The 19218-nt window shown below is 38.6% G+C and overlaps 4 long non-coding RNA genes across 4 annotated transcripts; 2 read left to right on the top strand and 2 right to left on the bottom strand.

Moving 5' to 3' along the window:
- Window positions 1-4023: 4023 nt before the first annotated feature.
- On the bottom strand, window positions 4024-7361 carry LOC131021718 (uncharacterized). The gene is made up of 4 exons (XR_009101041.1): window positions 7233-7361; window positions 7069-7150; window positions 4870-4934; window positions 4024-4283 (listed from the first exon to the last, which is right to left on the bottom strand). It is a non-coding gene; the product is annotated as an uncharacterized LOC131021718 (long non-coding RNA).
- On the top strand, window positions 6230-7615 carry LOC131021721 (uncharacterized). The gene is made up of 2 exons (XR_009101044.1): window positions 6230-6400; window positions 6497-7615. It is a non-coding gene; the product is annotated as an uncharacterized LOC131021721 (long non-coding RNA).
- A 6204-nt stretch (window positions 7616-13819) lies between these two features.
- LOC131021720 (uncharacterized) lies at window positions 13820-17189 on the bottom strand. The gene is made up of 4 exons (XR_009101043.1): window positions 17061-17189; window positions 16897-16978; window positions 14699-14763; window positions 13820-14112 (listed from the first exon to the last, which is right to left on the bottom strand). It is a non-coding gene; the product is annotated as an uncharacterized LOC131021720 (long non-coding RNA).
- Window positions 15824-17443, top strand: LOC131021719 (uncharacterized). Its single transcript, XR_009101042.1, has 2 exons — window positions 15824-16228; window positions 16325-17443. It is a non-coding gene; the product is annotated as an uncharacterized LOC131021719 (long non-coding RNA).
- The last annotated feature ends 1775 nt before the right edge of the window (window positions 17444-19218 follow it).

Genomic DNA, 19218 nt, shown 5'->3' with positions numbered 1-19218 from the left:
GGTGGCCCAGCATGTCTTTCTTTTCGGCACTTTAGCCTTCAATCCATGCAATCAATTCACGCCCAGGCAGAATGGGCACACCGCACGGCAGACGTGCACAACTTCCTCTTCACACAGCTTCACGACTTCAAAACTCTTCTCAAAATCAATACTTTTCTCCAAAACCTATCAAATACCATAAACATTTATATAAGACCATAATTCATATCCAAAGACGATATTTAACACGAATTAAACATAGAAACCACACCAAAATCCCCCAAATAAATGCGTATAAATACGCCCAATCAGCATTCCAGACATAATATCCTTGTGGAGTTGAGAAGGCTGTGAACTTCTTACTCCCTTTCTCCATGCGAATCTGGTAGAAACCTGATTTGCAATCGAACTTTGAGAATACCCTTGCACTTCTAATGCAGTTGATAAGGTGTTCTCTGCTTGGGATGAAATATCCGTCAAACTCAAGAATATCATTAATCCCTTTGTAATTAATGACCAATCTTGGCTTTCCTCGCTTGATCTCCCCATGATTTCTCACCAGAAATCCAGGACTGCTGTAAGGCGAATTCCCTGGTTCGATCAACTTCAGATCAAGGTGTTCCTTGATTATACTCCTCATATCCTGTTGATCTTGAGTGTTCATCAGGATAGGTCTGAACCTTACGAACTCATGCTCCTTTCCAGTTTTAACTTTCAAGGAAGCTTCGAGCTGGTTCTTGTCCCACCATGCCAAAGGATTCTCGTGGTAACACTTCTAGATTCCCCTTTTGACGTCGGCAGAATTATTTCTGGGAAAAGAATTCATTGAAGTACCAGAAATATTCAAAGAAGTAGCCAAGGCAGTCAATCCAAACCGAGTGGAAATTCCCCAGATCAGGGAAATTGATATCGAAGTAGGAGACAAGCAGGTGCTAAACCACAATCAAAGTCTTAGATTGGGAGCACCAAGGCTATCATTCCAGGGAGATAAGCTAACTTCAGGGCCTATAACAAGGAGTTTCTCTCATTCCTATGAGAGAAGGGCGATTTAGAAAACACCAGTTCCAGACATGAGAGTCAAGCTCAAATGTTCCGAAGGATGGAGAAGGGTTTCCACAAGATTTAATACAATCGAAAGGAAAAATCAGTTTCCTTGTGATACATTGTATTATCTGGCGAATCCAGAAAGCAACCGATACATCGGAACATTGATGGTTGGAGGCTTTGAAATCCAAGTCGAGGGACAAGCCGAACAAGAAGCTAACGTTCTTATCTTAGGACGCAATTTCCTTGACAGCTATCAGCCATGGTCATGGAGAGCAGGAGGAATGGAGATCACAATCGGAAACAAAAGATTAATGATCAAATGACAAGTCCATTCTCTATATACATCTCTGTAGGGATGTTATATGAGAAATTCAAAGCAGAATATTTTGCTGCTTATGTGGATTCAGGAGCAGGAATCTGTACAGCAAAACGAGGAGTCTTTCCAGCAGAAGTTGAAGAAGAACTGCCGAGTGCGTGGTTGGACGAGAGCCTGGAGGGCGGAAGGTCCGTAAAACGCGACGTGAACTGACTCCTGAAGGTGACCATTCGGCGAAAGGTATAATGTTGATTTATGTTTAGAATTATTTTGAAGTGTTACGGAAGCATGTTGGGCCTGATATTACTGTATGCATGTATTAATTAAGCATGATTTATGACGAAGGGCTATTTGGTCATTTAATTGGCTTTTGGTTACTAAAGTCCTACTTTAAACCTTGTGGCTATATAAGTCTTTAACTATGTGAGTTTGGCTAAATGTGTCTTTTTCCCTAAATATATTATTAATACGAAATCTGGAAATCTTTTATCAATCAATCTGACAGTCATGAATTGTCACCAAATATTCGCACTCAGATTCGAACTAAAAAATTAGTTAGAATACTTATACAACTGTAAGTGAAAGTAAAATAAACTTAAAAATTAGTTAGAAACTCATGCAACTGTAAGTGAAAGTAAAGTAGACTTTGATGGGTGAACTTCATGCTGTGCTCTTGGGTATTGGTTTTTGTATGGAGAATGAGCTCGGTCCTATTCTTGTCTACTCAGATTCTCTTTTGACGGTGCATATCGTTCATGATGATCATGGAGGGATGGGTTTGCTTTGTGACTATCTTTTTTAAGCTTTTGTGCATGCTAAAAAGAATATTGTTTTAGGACCGCCCATTGTTTAGCTGCTTGATTTGATGGTGTAATAATCTGGAAGCAAGAATTTCCATCCTAGCTTACAAATATTGTTTCCGCTGATTTAATATAATTGCTTCGTTTCTTCTCAAAAAAAAAAAAAAAAAGATATAGAGTCATAAAACACATTTTTTTGTATATCGGAATATGCTCCTCAAAACCATGCATCTTATGTTGCCCTTTTGTGTTGGTATTATAATCTTATATGTAGAATCAATTATCAAACAAAAGTTAGTACTATGGTCAAATTGAATATATGAATGAAGATTTGGTCCAAAGTGTGAGACAAACCAATAGTTTTCGGGAACCTCAAGAATCTTTGGAAAATTACACTTTTTTTTACTGTCGACATTATAAAATAGCCTAGATATAGCAACTAAGGTAAATATTGGATTGGATGGTTGGAGACAACGGACATTAATCTATCTATATATAAAAGCTCATCCACTCATATAAATAATAAGTTATGTTTTCAATCACTTTACTATTTTTAGGAATAAACTTCTTTTTATTTGATTTTAATTTCGTCTACTTCAAATTATATGAATATTTTTTATTGTAATTTTTTATATTGTCCCAATTAAAGTATTAGTTAATTTTTTATCTTTTAAATATTTTATATTTACGAATAAAATGTAAACAAACTGTTGAATAAATAATTATAATATTATTAAAATATTTATATTGACAAGATTTATGATTAAAACTATACTTTAAGATATTTATTTATTATTTCTTGAATATTTAATCAACATATGTAAAACATTTGAAATTTAAGATTAATCAAACATTATGATTGTGTATAATTATAATCCTAAAAAATTAATTATAACATAATCATAGCTCTATAATTTATTGCATTAGTTATTTTTAATCTCTTAAATATGTTATAGGTAATAGTTATATTATATATAATTTTTTTAAATGGAATATATAGTACATATTTTTGTATAAAATGATCACGCATGTTCAGTAAATGTAAATAAAATATTTAATAAATGTAGGTATTAGAGATGTAACAAGTGGTGGTGATAATGATGATTATGCATCTACCCATCTCCTTGAGGATATATTACTTAAATCATCTGATGTTCCTATACAAGATATCATTTTAAACACTTACTCGTCTTACTCTAACAACATCAACAATATATAATTTTTATTTGAAAGAACGAGCAATAAGTGCTCCTACTCATATATTGTACAACATAAATTTTTTAACATTAATAAAAAAAAATTAAAATTCTAAATCTACATAATACTTTAAAATAATATTTTATTATCAAAAAATAATATTTCTCGCATGGGAGCCAAACTACATATGTATATATTTTAGTACTATATATATTTGAGGAGAAATTTTGTACTCCCTCCGTCCCTGAAATAAGTTCCTCTTTTTCCTTTTCGGGACGTCCCCCAAATAAGTTTCTCTTTCTTTCTTTCCATTTTTGGACAACTATATTTTATTTATTCTTACTTTTCACTTTTTCACCACTCTCAATACTAATTATAACACTTTTTCACATTTTCACCACTCTCAATACTAATTACAACACATTTTTCTCCACTATCAATACACTTTACCATTTTTCCTTAAAACTCGTGCCGTCCCCTTATAGGAACTTATTTCAGGGACGGATGAAGTATAAGTTATTGAGGTTGTCTCCTGTACACTCAGGCGGTAGGTACACCCGGATGTAAATAACACTAACACTAACTGTCACAGCCCACTATCCCAATGACGGGTTAACCGGGGTTATGACTTGGGTGAACAATAAGAAATGGAAATTAAAAAGGGATTTACCAAATAACCAACGTTAATAACAACAAACTAGTGGTATATATATATATAACCACTTATGTAATTAACAAATGAGCCAGCCATAACGACTAAACCCCAAATGAAAGTTAAACAAAATGAAGGAGTAATAAGTTCCACAATACGATAACAAATTCAGAGTGTTTGCAGCGGAAAAACGTGTGAGTTATGCATATGGAGATGCATACTCAAGGTTTCATTACATAAACATCAAAAGGGAAATCCGCTCAACACCGATCCATTCCATCGCCTGCTCAACCTGCACATTTAGAAATACATGCAGGGCTGAGTATAAAAATACTCAGTGACATAAGCCGAAAATACAACATGCATACATATATAAATTGAACTGCCATAACAGTAACACACAGGGGTTTTCATAAATGACCTGCGCTTACTAAAACATTTCGTTCATTTTCATAAAGGTGGATGCATCCCATTTTCAGTCTATATGATCCATATCTGTCCTTTCTGTCACGCGCCGGGAAGGAGGCCTCCTTACCACGGACGCCAAGACCGGTCGCAAGCGACTCGCGGTCTCCATGAGTGTACACGTTAACCCTAGCTAGCGACCTTTGTCTAGCATAGGATCCCAATTGGATTTCCTTTAAAGTTGGCGAACCAACACAGATAGGATACATATAAAAACATAAACATTTTGGCAGTCAATCATTTCATAAACATTTCATTTTCATAACATTTTCATTTTCATAAAGGGCATTGAACATATAAGCATTTTATAAGAACTGAATAAATAGTCAAAACATATCATGCATATATATTCGCATATGAGGCCTACGTCACGCAGGGGATCTCTATATACGTAATAATAAAATAATGCCCACCTCAATTGTTCTTAAAGCTGGCGTGGAATCGTTTCTTCTTCTGCTTCACTTTCTGTCGCCCGGACCTTCATTGATGAAGAGTCGATAAGTTCGTGAAGAAATTGTCATAAGACAAAGTCTAATTCTACGTGCCTAGGGTATCTTTTAAAGTTTTAGGGTTCTAGCATCCATATTAATCTCGTTTCATTCAATCAATAAAATGTAACCAATTATCATGTAACTATTATATAGGTTCGAACCCATTTGTTCGAACATCAACATGTACATAATCCATAACCTCCCTCTACACCCGTCATTTAGTCAAGTACTCCATCAATTAAGAACAAGCCATATATTATCACCCTGAAAATTTAATCATTATAAATCATGCTTTCTCATACTTCGCACATTTTCATCACTTAAATAAATAAATCATTTATAAACACATGCTTAGTAATTTAATATCTCAATTAAATCTCAAGCTCATTTGATAAAGTAAATCATATACTTAATCATTCTATAACACAATTCCACATTTTTTTTTATCATGTAAATAAATAAGAAATTCCATTATTCATTTATAAATAATAAAACATTTTAAAATACATTGAGATGAAATAAAACATTTTAACCATTTAAAAAAAATCCATACTCGTAAGCTTTGAAAATAATTTTATCATGTAATAAATAGGGCTTAATCCCAAAATATTTGCTTTAAAGTCCATTAATAATTTAAATAATAGAATGGACTTCATTTAGAATAAATAATCCCAACTTTAAATATTAAAATTTAAATCAAGAGATTTAAATTCACTAAATAATTTAGTGTAAATTCAAACATTTTTTTAAAAAAAAAAAAAAAAATAAGGCCAAAAATTCGTAGGCTTTATTAATCAATTAACAGTTCAAAACTTAATTAAAATGGGCCCATTACATTTTATTAAATAAAAATCGGCCCATTCCTTTTTTTTTACAAAGCAGGAAGGCCCAGCAACATAAAATAAAATCGGCCCATTTTATTTAAAACTTTCGGCCCAAGCTAAATAAATAAATCGGCCCAAACAAAATTAATAAAAAAAAAACCCAATTAAATCCTAACCCTAACATAACACACATATATCACACACACAAACACATAACACACGCACATCACACAAATACACACACTCAGCACACACAACACTCTCACTCTCCCTCTCGGCTCTCTCTCTCGCCTCTCTTACTCTCACTCGGCTGAGGGCGGCACCGCCTCCGGCGCGCCGCCTCGCCGGACGTCTCCCCTCTCCCTCTCACTCTCATCGCTCTGTCTCGCCGGAAGTCAGCCGCACGCCGCCGCTTTCGCGTGCCACTGCCGCCTCCGCCGTGGCCAAGCACGGCGCCGCCTGGTCGTCCCCAGCCTTGGAACAGGGTGACAGAGGCCTCTCCGCCGCTGCATGTGCCTTCTCCGGCCGTTGTGAAAAGCCGAGCGTCGCCGCGCCGCTTCCCCCGTTCTCCGCCGTCTCCGCCATGGCCGGAATCGTGGTGGATGGCCGAGCCTTGCCTCGCCGTGAAGGTAGGCTCCAGATCTGAGCTCCCTTTCCTCTCCTTTCTATTTTAAAAAAAAACAGATCTGAACTCCTCCCTTTTCTCCTCTTTTCCGGCCGAACAGAACCGCCGTTCGTGTCGCTGCGCCGCTGTTTCCGCCGCGTCGCCGGAAAAGATAAGTCTCTCCCCCTTTTTCCCGTATCTCTCTCTCTTTTTTTTTATTTTTACAGAAGCCCTAACCATCTCTCTCTCTACCCTCTTCTCTCTCGTTTTGGCAGGACAAGGGCTAGCGGCTGTGCCGCCGCCGCCGTCGCCGACCGTGAGCAGCCCCCGGCTGCTCTCACCTCTTTCCCCATTTTCGGACATACACAGAAGGCAAAGACACAAGAACCCCCAAATTTTTCAGTCCAGATTCAAAATATAGAACAAGTTAGGGTTTTAAAAATCTGTTCTTTCATCATTCATTTCCTTTTTATTAAAACTGATTGTACATGTAATAGATTAGAGAATATAGTAAAATGTGTGCGTGTGTATTATTCTGTTGGTGGTTCTCTGATGGTGATAAGCTGATGTAATTGAAACAATAATAGTCTAAAAGAAGTGGTAATGGATGCGTGTGTTCGATCTGTTTTCATTTGAATCATAGTTTTGTAATTTAACAAATGAATGTATGGAGAAAGTAAAGTAGGAGGTAACCTTGATAATTTTCTGAACTCACAAAGTTTGATCTGCGAATCAACAATTTAACAATGAATTTGGATCTGAATCTGCTTGATTACTGGAATTTGGAAACATAAACATAGTTAAAATGGAGGGTTGTATCCCCAAGGAAGAAGAAGAGAATTGGTTGGAACACTTACCTCTGCACTTTAAACTTTGTTGGGTGTGTTGAAAAGAGAAGGAAAGAGCGGATGAACTAATAGAAGGAAACTTAGCTTTTAAAACTTGGCTTTTGTCTAATTGAAATGGCAGAGGATTGATGATAAGATTTTGATTAAATAAAAGCTAATTGCATGTTGAGATGTTAAAGGTGTAGAAGATGGCTGGCAAAAGAAAGTGTAAAGAGTGTTTAGTGGAATGATGAGTGTGTGGAATAATGAGTGTTTAGTGGAATGATGAGTGTTTAGTGGGATGGTTGGCATATGATGAGTGTTTCCAACACCATCAATTTATTTAAGAGTAAGATGGATGTGGAAATGTGTAGGTGCTAGATGAATGTGATGAATAAAATTCTTATTCTGTATTTGTAATACTAATTTCGGGTTCTCATATAACGAAGCTTCGTTATAACTCTCTATAAATTACATATTTTATAACTCGTTTTATAAGTCGAAAATTAATTACGACTTCAAGTAAATAATAGAAATATTATTTCTATCGTATATAAATTAAATAACATGACTTTGCTAAGTCAGTTATAATCCGAAATAATAATTATTGACTACTCAATAATCCTTTAAATCTCAAACGGATTCAAAAAAAATAATAAGAATTTAGCACATCAAAACACATATATAACAATTAAATCATATCAGATAAATCAAATCAGTTTTATTATTAATGGATGCCGAACCCTAATTATTAAGTCTTTAATCAGTGATTAAAAACTGGGATATGACATACTATCCTCCTTAAAATAAATTTCGTCCCGAAATTTGTACCTCAGGAAATAATTCTGGGTATTTCTCCTTCATGCTAGACTCGAGTTCCCATGTCGCCTCTTCTTGATCATGGTGCTTCCAAAGGACTTTTACTAAGGGTATCGACTTATTCCTTAGTACTTGAACCTTCCGATCTAGAATAGATTCGGGTCTCTCTTCATAGCTCATATCTGGGCTAAGGATAACGTCGTCTCTTTGGATCACGTGTTTTGGATCATAAACATATTTTCTCAACTGCGACACATGAAACACATTATGCACATTCCCAAGGCTTGGCGGCAACGCCAGCCTGTAAGCTACCGGGCCCACCCTTTCTAGGATCTCATAGGGTCCTATAAAACGGGGTCTAAGCTTACCCTTTACGCCAAATCTTGTAATCCCTTTAGAAGGAGAAATCTTCAAAAAGACTTTATCCCCACACTCAAACTGCAAGTCGGTTCGACGTTTGTCGGCATAAGACTTTTGTCTATCTTGGGCCTCTTTAATACGCTGTCGAATCTGACGGACGATCTTAATCATCTCGCCTACTGTATCTGGCCCCAAGATTCTTCTTTCGCCGACTTCATCCCAGTAAAGCGGCGATCTACATTTCTTCCCGTATAACGCCTCATAAGGTGCCATGGCGATAGTTGCTTGATAGCTGTTGTTGTAAGCAAATTCGATTAGTGGCAACACACGCTCCCAATCTTCTCCTCTATCTAGCACAACAGTCCTTAACATATCTTCTAGCGTTTGAATTGTCCTTTCGGACTGACCGTCGGTCTGCGGGTGGAAAGCTGTGCTGAAATTCAACCTTGTTCCCAATTCCTTCTGCAAGCTTATCCAGAATCTGGAGGTAAACTTAGAATCTCTGTCGGACGTGATTGTCTTCGGCACCCCATGTAAACGCACGATCTCCTTGATGTAGAGTTGGGCTAACTTATCTGATCTATACGTGATAGGGATAGGCAGAAAGTGTGCACTCTTTGTGAGTCTGTCTACAATGACCCATATTACCGTGTTACCTCGTCTTGTTTTTGGCAATCCTGTAACAAAGTCCATTGCAATATCGTCCCATTTCCATTCTGGAATCTCCAAAGGCTGTAGCTCGCCGTAAGGTCGTTGGTGTAAAGCCTTTACTTGCTGGCAAACTAGACACTTTTCGACGAATAAAGCCACGTCTCGTTTCATTCCTTCCCACCAGAAATTCTCTTTTAGATCTTGATACATCTTAGTGCTTCCCGGGTGGGCGACATAAGGAGTGTCATGGGCTTCGCTCATGATCTTGTTCTTGAGTTCCTCGTCATGAGGGATGCATATTCTCCTCTCAAAGAAAATAGCATTATCGGCTTCTTCGTGGTAGTTCTTAAGATTTCCTTCTCTTATCTTAGCTCGTAATTTCTCCAATTTATCATCCTTCCTTTGAGCTTCTACCACCAATTTCCTCAAATTCGGTATAATCGCGACCACCCCCGCTATTGTAGCAGGTGGGTTTATCACCTCTAATTTCATCCTATCAAAATCTCGTATGAGCTCTTCTTCCTTTGTAAGGATGTATCCCAGTTTCAATGGGACCTTGCGGCTCAATGCGTCGGCTACTACATTGGCCTTCCCCGGGTGATAATTTATACCACAGTCATAATCTTTTACTAATTCGAGCCACCTTCGCTGTCTCATGTTGAGATCCTTTTGCTCGAAAAAGTATTTTAGACTTTTGTGATCGGTGTAAATCTCACACCTGACACCATATAGATGATGTCTCCAGATTTTTAGTGCGTGCACTACCGCCGCTAGTTCAAGATCATGGGTCGGATAATTCAATTCGTGTGGCCTAAGTTGCCGCGATGCATATGCAATCACTTTGCCTTCCTGCATCAAAACGCATCCTAGTCCGTTCTTTGATGCATCCGTGTAGACCACATACTCCTTGTCTGGTTCCGGAATTGTTAGCACTGGCGCTGTAGTTAGCTTTTCCTTGAGCAGCTGAAAACTTTCTTCACACTCGTTAGTCCATGTGTATTTAATTCCCTTTCGGAGCAATTGCGTCATCGGCCTTGCTATCTTGGAAAATCCCTCAATGAATCTTCGATAGTAGCCAGCCAATCCCAAGAAACTTCTGATCTCGTTTGGGGTAGTTGGCGACTTCCATCCTTGTACTGCTTCCACTTTGGCGGGGTCCACCTTAATACCTTCTGAAGATACAATATGTCCCAGAAATGTAACTTCTTTGAGCCAAAACTCACATTTGTTGAATTTGGCATAAAGGCGCTCATCCCTAAGAGTTTGCAAAACAGTTCTCAGATGTTCCCTGTGTTCTTCTTCATTCTTGGAGTAAATGAGGATATCATCAATAAACACCAAGACGAATTTATCCAAATAAGGATGAAATACTCTGTTCATGAGGTCCATGAACACAGCTGGTGCATTTGTTAGTCCGAACGGTACAACTACGAACTCGTAGTGACCATATCTTGTTCGGAAAGCCGTTTTGGGTATATCTTCATGTCTAACCTTTAACTGATGATACCCAGACTTCAAATCGATTTTGGAGAAAACACTCGTGCCCTTGAGTTGGTCGAATAAATCATCAATTCTGGGCAATGGATACTTGTTCTTAAGCGTTAGCTTGTTCAGCTCTCGATAATCGATGCACAATCTCAAGGTTCCATCTTTCTTCTTGACAAACAGCACCGGCGCTCCCCATGGGGACACACTAGGCCTGATGAAGCCTAGGTCCAGCAACTCTTGTAACTGGATTTTCAACTCTTCCAATTCCTTCGGGCCCATTCTGTACGGTGCTTTTGATACCGGCGCCGCTCCTGGCTCTAGATCGATGGTGAATTCTACTTGTCTGTCAGGTGGTAATCCTGGCAAATTTTCTGGGAAAACATCTTGAAAATCCCGCACGATCTCTACATCTTCCATTGTCTTTTCGGTCTCAATTCCCCCGTTCAGGTATACGAGGAAGGCTTGGCAGTCTTTCTTGTTCATCATCTTCCTTGCCTGTAAAGCTGAAATAGTCGGCACTCTGTTCCTCCTGCATATTCCGTGGAAACTCAAAGCGTCCCTTCCTGGAAAGTTGAAACCGATTTTCCGCTCTTGGCACAATATCGTGGCATAGTTCTCCGCTAGCCAGTCCATTCCCAGGATTATATCAACGTCCTCCATCGATATAACATGCAAGTTGTTTGCTATAACCTTAAACGATCCTATGGTCAGTTCTAGGTTCGAGCAAGCATGTGTTACTACTGCTATTCCTCCTATTGGTGAAGAAATTCTCAAGTCCTGATTAGTCTTTTCAGGTTGGAGCTTTAAAGTTTTTACACATACACTTGCAATAAAAGAATGCGAGGCACCCGTGTCGAACAGAAGTATAACAGGTGTGTCAAGTAATGTGCCCATACCTGCCAAATTCCCTTGGTTGTTTCCTTGTTTATTCTTGTGCAAGGCATAGGCTCTTGCCTGTGGAATTTGCGGTGGACGTGCCGCAGGTCGATACTGCTGCTGTGGTGGTGGGTAGAGTAACTGTTGGCCTTGGATAGCCCTGAGTGGTTGTACTTGGCCCGGCTGATTCGGCCCTCTCATTCCTCCTTGTGGTTTTCCTTGGCAGTCTCTGGCAAAATGGCCCTTCTGGCCACACTTAAAGCAGGTATTGCTGCCAGCCAAGCATATGCCGTGATGTGACTTGGAGCATTTGGGACACAAAGGTGCCCTGAGCTGGCCCTGATTGTTTCCAGCTGATCCTGGATTGACTGGTCGTCCTTGCCATTGCCCTTGTGGCATCATGTTTCCTTGCCATGGCCTCTTGTTATCTTGGTTGTTGTAGTAACCCCTATTATTGTTGTTGTTGCCATCCCATTTTCTCTTCCCACGATCGTTGTTTCCCGAAGCTTGAGTCTGGGTTGGGCGGTCTTCAGGCATGGCTGCTTCAACATCCAGGGCTCTGCTAAGTGCCTCAGAGTGGGTGAGATTACCATGACCAGCAAGCGCCATCTTGATCTCATGCCTAAGGCCTGAACGAAACTTCTCGGCCATCTTTTCATCAGTGTCGATCAGATGAGGGGCATAGCGAGACATGTCGCAGAAAGCACGATCGTATTCCGTCACGGACATCTTGTTTTGTTTCAGATTGAAAAACTCCGTCTCTTTCTTCTTTCTGTAGCTCTTGGGAATGTATTTATCGTAGATCTCCGTCTTGAAGTCTTCCCAAGTCAGGTTTTCCAATTGTTCGAGGGTCATTGCCCTCTTCTTGGTTTCCCACCAAAAATCTGCCGACCCAGTTAGTTGGAATGCAACACAAGAGAGTCTCTCTTGGTCAGAACAGTAAAGAAAGTCGAAAATCCTTTCCATTGCTCTAATCCAGATTTCGGCATCAGTCGGGTTGCCGGTCCCGTTGAATGTTGGCGGGCTCTGTTTAAGAAAAAGTTCCTCAACTCTTCGTGGGGGTTCGTTTGCGGTTCCCACATTGTTTCTTGGGGCTCTTCTGGGAGGCATTCTGTGCTTCAAAAATAAAAGATCCTTAGTATATTCCTTACCTCAATTCATAACATATTCCTCTTGATTTAATCATGAAAGCATCATAACAAAACATCTAAATCCTTATTGATCACAAGAGGGTACTAGGACAACTTAACAATTGTAAGGCTCAATTCTTGAACGATATCAAAACAAAGTGGTGCAGAAAAAATTTGTTGAGAAACTCAAACGAATAACCAGATGGTAGAAAGGAGTAACTACTAGGTCGAACAAAATGATCTAGAGTAAAAACTCATCTGGCTTTTCAACCGAAAGTTGAAACACATGGGTTTTCAACCCAAAATACGTCTACTGATATTTGGATCATGTGGACTGGCTAGGTCCAACATCATCACCTCCCAATCACACGGAAAACATCATCCCAAACTTTAAAAGCCGTGGACAACTATTCATAATAATAAAACTTAAGTTCGTACTGACAACCAAAAGCTTAATTTAAAGTTCTATGTCCCATTGAACTCAAACCCCCACGTATAACATGTACACAAATATATACATATATATAGGCAAAGCATACTGTTCTTAAAATCTATCGTGTACTAAAAGTCGATTCAGTGTTCCATCGCGTGTGAACATTTGAACGTAGAGACTATGCTCAAACCCTTGATGCAGCGTTTGCCTTGAATTCGTCTTGTATCATCATCCCGTGTTTTTCCTTCAACGCGTACATGTCTTTTCATTCCTCTTTGTAGTTCAAAAGAACCATTGTTTCATTGTGGAAGCTGAAATGCTCTAAGTTCTCTTTCATTCTTCTAAATCATCACTTCAAGAATCTAGATTGTAGAGATATCCTACTAATCCAGTAGTCTATGTTCTTTTAGAATAGTGATCATGCAACTTATAGCAATCTATGTTTTCTGGGGAAAGCATGTGTCAATTCTCTATCATTCTTCTCTTATCATAACATCATAACTGCAATGATATGCCATGAAAGGCAAAACATTCAACATTTCAATGAAAGGCAAAACATTCAACATTTCATCATAGCATGCTCTTTACATAAACATTTTCATGAAACAGTTTAGAATAATAACATCTTTAAAACATTGTAACTGCAGTTACCTTTTTCCTTGATTGAGCACGATGCAATGGAGTGTTGAGCGGTGTCGTATGAACCCACGTATGTCTAGTGAATCAAACTAGACATGACTTTTTAGAAAATGGTTTCTAGGGCCAGAGCAAACGAACTGCTCTGATACCACTCTGTCACAGCCCACTATCCCAATGACGGGTTAACCGGGGTTATGACTTGGGTGAACAATAAGAAATGGAAATTTAAAAGGGATTTACCAAATAACCAACATTAATAACAACAAACTAGTGGTATATATATATATAACCACTTAGGTAATTAACAAATGAGCCAGCCATAACGACTAAACCCCAAATGAAAGTTAAACAAAATGAAGGAGTAATAAGTTCCACAATACGATAATAAATTCAGAGTGTTTGCAGCGGAAAAACGTGTGAGTTATGCATATGGAGATGCATACTCAAGGTTTCATTACATAAACATCAAAAGGGAAATCCGCTCAACACCGATCCATTCCATCGCCTGCTCAACCTGCACATTTAGAAATACATGCAGGGCTGAGTATAAAAATACTCAGTGACATAAGCCGAAAATACAACATGCATACATATATAAATTGAACTGCCATAACAGTAACACACAGGGGTTTTCATAAATGACCTGCGCTTACTAAAACATTTCGTTCATTTTCATAAAGGTGGATGCATCCCATTTTCAGTCTATATGATCCATATCTGTCCTTTCTGTCACGCGCCGGGAAGGAGGCCTCCTTACCACGGACGCCAAGACCGGTCGCAAGCGACTCGCGGTCTCCATGAGTGTACACGTTAACCCTAGCTAGCGACCTTTGTCTAGCATAGGATCCCAATTGGATTTCCTTTAAAGTTGGCGAACCAACACAGATAGGATACATATAAAAACATAAACATTTTGGCAGTCAATCATTTCATAAACATTTCATTTTCATAACATTTTCATTTTCATAAAGGGCATTGAACATATAAGCATTTTATAAGAACTGAATAAATAGTCAAAACATATCATGCATATATATTCGCATATGAGGCCTACGTCACGCAGGGGATCTCTATATACGTAATAATAAAATAATGCCCACCTCAATTGTTCTTAAAGCTGGCGTGGAATCGTTTCTTCTTCTGCTTCACTTTCTGTCGCCCGGACCTTCATTGATGAAGAGTCGATAAGTTCGTGAAGAAATTGTCATAAGACAAAGTCTAATTCTACGTGCCTAGGGTATCTTTTAAAGTTTTAGGGTTCTAGCATCCATATTAATCTCGTTTCATTCAATCAATAAAATGTAACCAATTATCATGTAACTATTATATAGGTTCGAACCCATTTGTTCGAACATCAACATGTACATAATCCATAACCTCCCTCTACACCCGTCATTTAGTCAAGTACTCCATCAATTAAGAACAAGCCATATATTATCACCCTGAAAATTTAATCATTATAAATCATGCTTTCTCATACTTCGCACATTTTCATCACTTAAATAAATAAATCATTTATAAACACATGCTTAGTAATTTAATATCTCAATTAAATCTCAAGCTCATTTGATAAAGTAAATCATATACTTAATCATTCTATAACACAATTCCACATTTTTTTTTATCATGTAAATAAATAAGAAATTCCATTATTCATTTATAAATAATAAAACATTTTAAAATACATTGAGATGAAATAAAACATTTTAACCATTTAAAAAAAATCCATACTCGTAAGCTTTGAAAATAATTTTATCATGTAATAAATAGGGCTTAATCCCAAAATATTTGCTTTAAAGTCCATTAATAATTTAAATAATAGAATGGACTTCATTTAGAATAAATAATCCCAACTTTAAATATTAAAATTTAAATCAAGAGATTTAAATTCACTAAATAATTTAGTGTAAATTCAAACATTTTTAAAAAAAAAAAAAAAAATAAGGCCAAAAATTCGTAGGCTTTATTAATCAATTAACAGTTCAAAACTTAATTAAAATGGGCCCATTACATTTTATTAAATAAAAATCGGCCCATTCCTTTTTTTTTTACAAAGCAGGAAGGCCCAGCAACATAAAATAAAATCGGCCCATTACATTTAAAACTTTCGGCCCAAGCTAAATAAATAAATCGACCCAAACAAAATTAATAAAAAAAAAGCCCAATTAAATCCTAACCCTAACATAACACACATATATCACACACACAAACACATAACACACGCACATCACACAAATACACACACTCAGCACACACAACACTCTCACTCTCCCTCTCGGCTCTCTCTCTCGCCTCTCTTACTCTCACTCGGCTGAGGGCGGCACCGCCTCCGGCGCGCCGCCTCGCCGGACGTCTCCCCTCTCCCTCTCACTCTCATCGCTCTGTCTCGCCGGAAGTCAGCCGCACGCCGCCGCCTTCGCGTGCCACTGCCGCCTCCGCCGTGGCCAAGCACGGCGCCGCCTGGTCGTCCCCAGCCTTGGAACAGGGTGACAGAGGCCTCTCCGCCGCTGCATGTGCCTTCTCCGGCCGTTGTGAAAAGCCGAGCGTCGCCGCGCCGCTTCCCCCGTTCTCCGCCGTCTCCGCCATGGCCGGAATCGTGGTGGATGGCCGAGCCTTGCCTCGCCGTGAAGGTAGGCTCCAGATCTGAGCTCCCTTTCCTCTCCTTTCTATTTTAAAAAAAAACAGATCTGAACTCCTCCCTTTTCTCCTCTTTTCCGGCCGAACAGAACCGCCGTTCGTGTCGCTGCGCCGCTGTTTCCGCCGCGTCGCCGGAAAAGATAAGTCTCTCCCCCTTTTTCCCGTATCTCTCTCTCTTTTTTTTTATTTTTACAGAAGCCCTAACCATCTCTCTCTCTACCCTCTTCTCTCTCGTTTTGGCAGGACAAGGGCTAGCGGCTGTGCCGCCGCCGCCGTCGCCGACCGTGAGCAGCCCCCGGCTGCTCTCACCTCTTTCCCCATTTTCGGACATACACAGAAGGCAAAGACACAAGAACCCCCAAATTTTTCAGTCCAGATTCAAAATATAGAACAAGTTAGGGTTTTAAAAATCTGTTCTTTCATCATTCATTTCCTTTTTATTAAAACTGATTGTACATGTAATAGATTAGAGAATATAGTAAAATGTGTGCGTGTGTATTATTCTGTTGGTGGTTCTCTGATGGTGATAAGCTGATGTAATTGAAACAATAATAGTCTAAAAGAAGTGGTAATGGATGCGTGTGTTCGATCTGTTTTCATTTGAATCATAGTTTTGTAATTTAACAAATGAATGTATGGAGAAAGTAAAGTAGGAGGTAACCTTGATAATTTTCTGAACTCACAAAGTTTGATCTGCGAATCAACAATTTAACAATGAATTTGGATCTGAATCTGCTTGATTACTGGAATTTGGAAACATAAACATAGTTAAAATGGAGGGTTGTATCCCCAAGGAAGAAGAAGAGAATTGGTTGGAACACTTACCTCTGCACTTTAAACTTTGTTGGGTGTGTTGAAAAGAGAAGGAAAGAGCGGATGAACTAATAGAAGGAAACTTAGCTTTTAAAACTTGGCTTTTGTCTAATTGAAATGGCAGAGGATTGATGATAAGATTTTGATTAAATAAAAGCTAATTGCATGTTGAGATGTTAAAGGTGTAGAAGATGGCTGGCAAAAGAAAGTGTAAAGAGTGTTTAGTGGAATGATGAGTGTGTGGAATAATGAGTGTTTAGTGGAATGATGAGTGTTTAGTGGGATGGTTGGCATATGATGAGTGTTTCCAACACCATCAATTTATTTAAGAGTAAGATGGATGTGGAAATGTGTAGGTGCTAGATGAATGTGATGAATAAAATTCTTATTCTGTATTTGTAATACTAATTTCGGGTTCTCATATAACGAAGCTTCGTTATAACTCTCTATAAATTACATATTTTATAACTCGTTTTATAAGTCGAAAATTAATTACGACTTCAAGTAAATAATAGAAATATTATTTCTATCGTATATAAATTAAATAACATGACTTTGCTAAGTCAGTTATAATCCGAAATAATAATTATTGACTACTCAATAATCCTTTAAATCTCAAACGGATTCAAAAAAAAATAATAAGAATTTAGCACATCAAAACACATATATAACAATTAAATCATATCAGATAAATCAAATCAGTTTTATTATTAATGGATGCCGAACCCTAATTATTAAGTCTTTAATCAGTGATTAAAAACTGGGATATGACACTAACACTATTTTGTTTTACAAATGACACTATCATGTTATATAAATAACATTATCTCGAAATGACACTAACAATAAATGACACTATCATATTATCGAAATGACACAAATACTCTGGGTGTACCGTACACCAGGGTGTACAGGAGATTTTGTGTAAGTTATTTTATTACGATGTGTATATATTATATCATCTTTAATTTTGTCATATATTTTTTAAATTTGAAAGAAATTAAAATTTAGTGCAAATTTTGAAAAGGGCTAAAGTTTATGTATTTATATTAGGGTTAATTGCCGAAAAAAACATATACTTTTTTGATTTTTGGTTATTTCCCATGACAAAAAAAGTCTGAACAGAAATCCATGAATTGAAAACTTAATTGTAATTTTCCCCCGCGTCCATTTTTTCCCCAAATTGAATCCGAGGTGGCAATCGGATTTCCAGCGTGTCATCGCCGGGAATTGGAGTTTTGCGGCGATAGTGAAGCTTTTTTGAGTCCCGTCACCTCGACCTCCGGCGCCAGCAAACCAGTCAACGGTCGCCTTGCCCGAGCCTCGTGACTCGACCCCGAGTCCTCGACGCCTGCGGCGATTGGCAGTTGGCACGACAATTAGTTTTGAGAGAACTGATTTAGATCCCAGCTCCCACCTCCGCCGCCCTCATCTCGCCTCCAACCTCCGCCCTCTCGCCTCGCCGCTTCCACACACCGCCTCCGCCCTCCCCTTTCCTCTTCCAGTTCGCTCGCCTCTATTCTCATTAATTAGGGCTCATTGCTTGACAAAGCAGGGGGAGGGAGACAGAACCAGATCTGCAGCGCCTCTTTAAGAAATTTGGGTAACTGATTCAGATCCCGGCTCCCACTTCCGCCGCCCTCGTCTCGCCTCCAACCTCTGCCCTCTCGCCTCGCCGCCTTCGCCCTCCCCTTTCCTCTTCCAGTTTGCTCGCCTCCATTCTCATTAATTAGGGCTCATTGCTTGACAAAGCAGGAGGAGGGAGACAGAACCAGATCTGCGGCGCCTCTTTTAGAAATTTGGGTTTCAGGCGGCGGCGATGTGGCTGCCTAGTCATCAGGCGATGTGGCTGCCTAGTCATCAATTTATTTTGACAGATGGAATGAATTATGCCACGTTGGATCGGAGCTCCATCGGAGATCGCCGGAAAATGGACGCGGGGGAAAATTACAATTAAGTTTTCAATTCATGGATTTCTGTTCAGACTTTTTTTGTCATGGGAAATAACCAAAAATCGAAAAAGTATATGGTTTTTCCGGCAATTAACCCTTTATATTACAACTTTATATAATTGAAAAAAATACCAAAATTCACTAATAGAATGTGGATTTACAGTCAATTAACGCTTAAAAAAATATGTTGTTAAATGAAAATCAGTAAAAAGTAATTA

The sequence above is a fragment of the Salvia miltiorrhiza genome, chromosome 4, assembly GCF_028751815.1.
Source record: "Salvia miltiorrhiza cultivar Shanhuang (shh) chromosome 4, IMPLAD_Smil_shh, whole genome shotgun sequence".
Taxonomy (NCBI): Eukaryota; Viridiplantae; Streptophyta; class Magnoliopsida; order Lamiales; family Lamiaceae; genus Salvia; species Salvia miltiorrhiza.
This window is presented reverse-complemented; position numbering and strand designations above follow the sequence as displayed.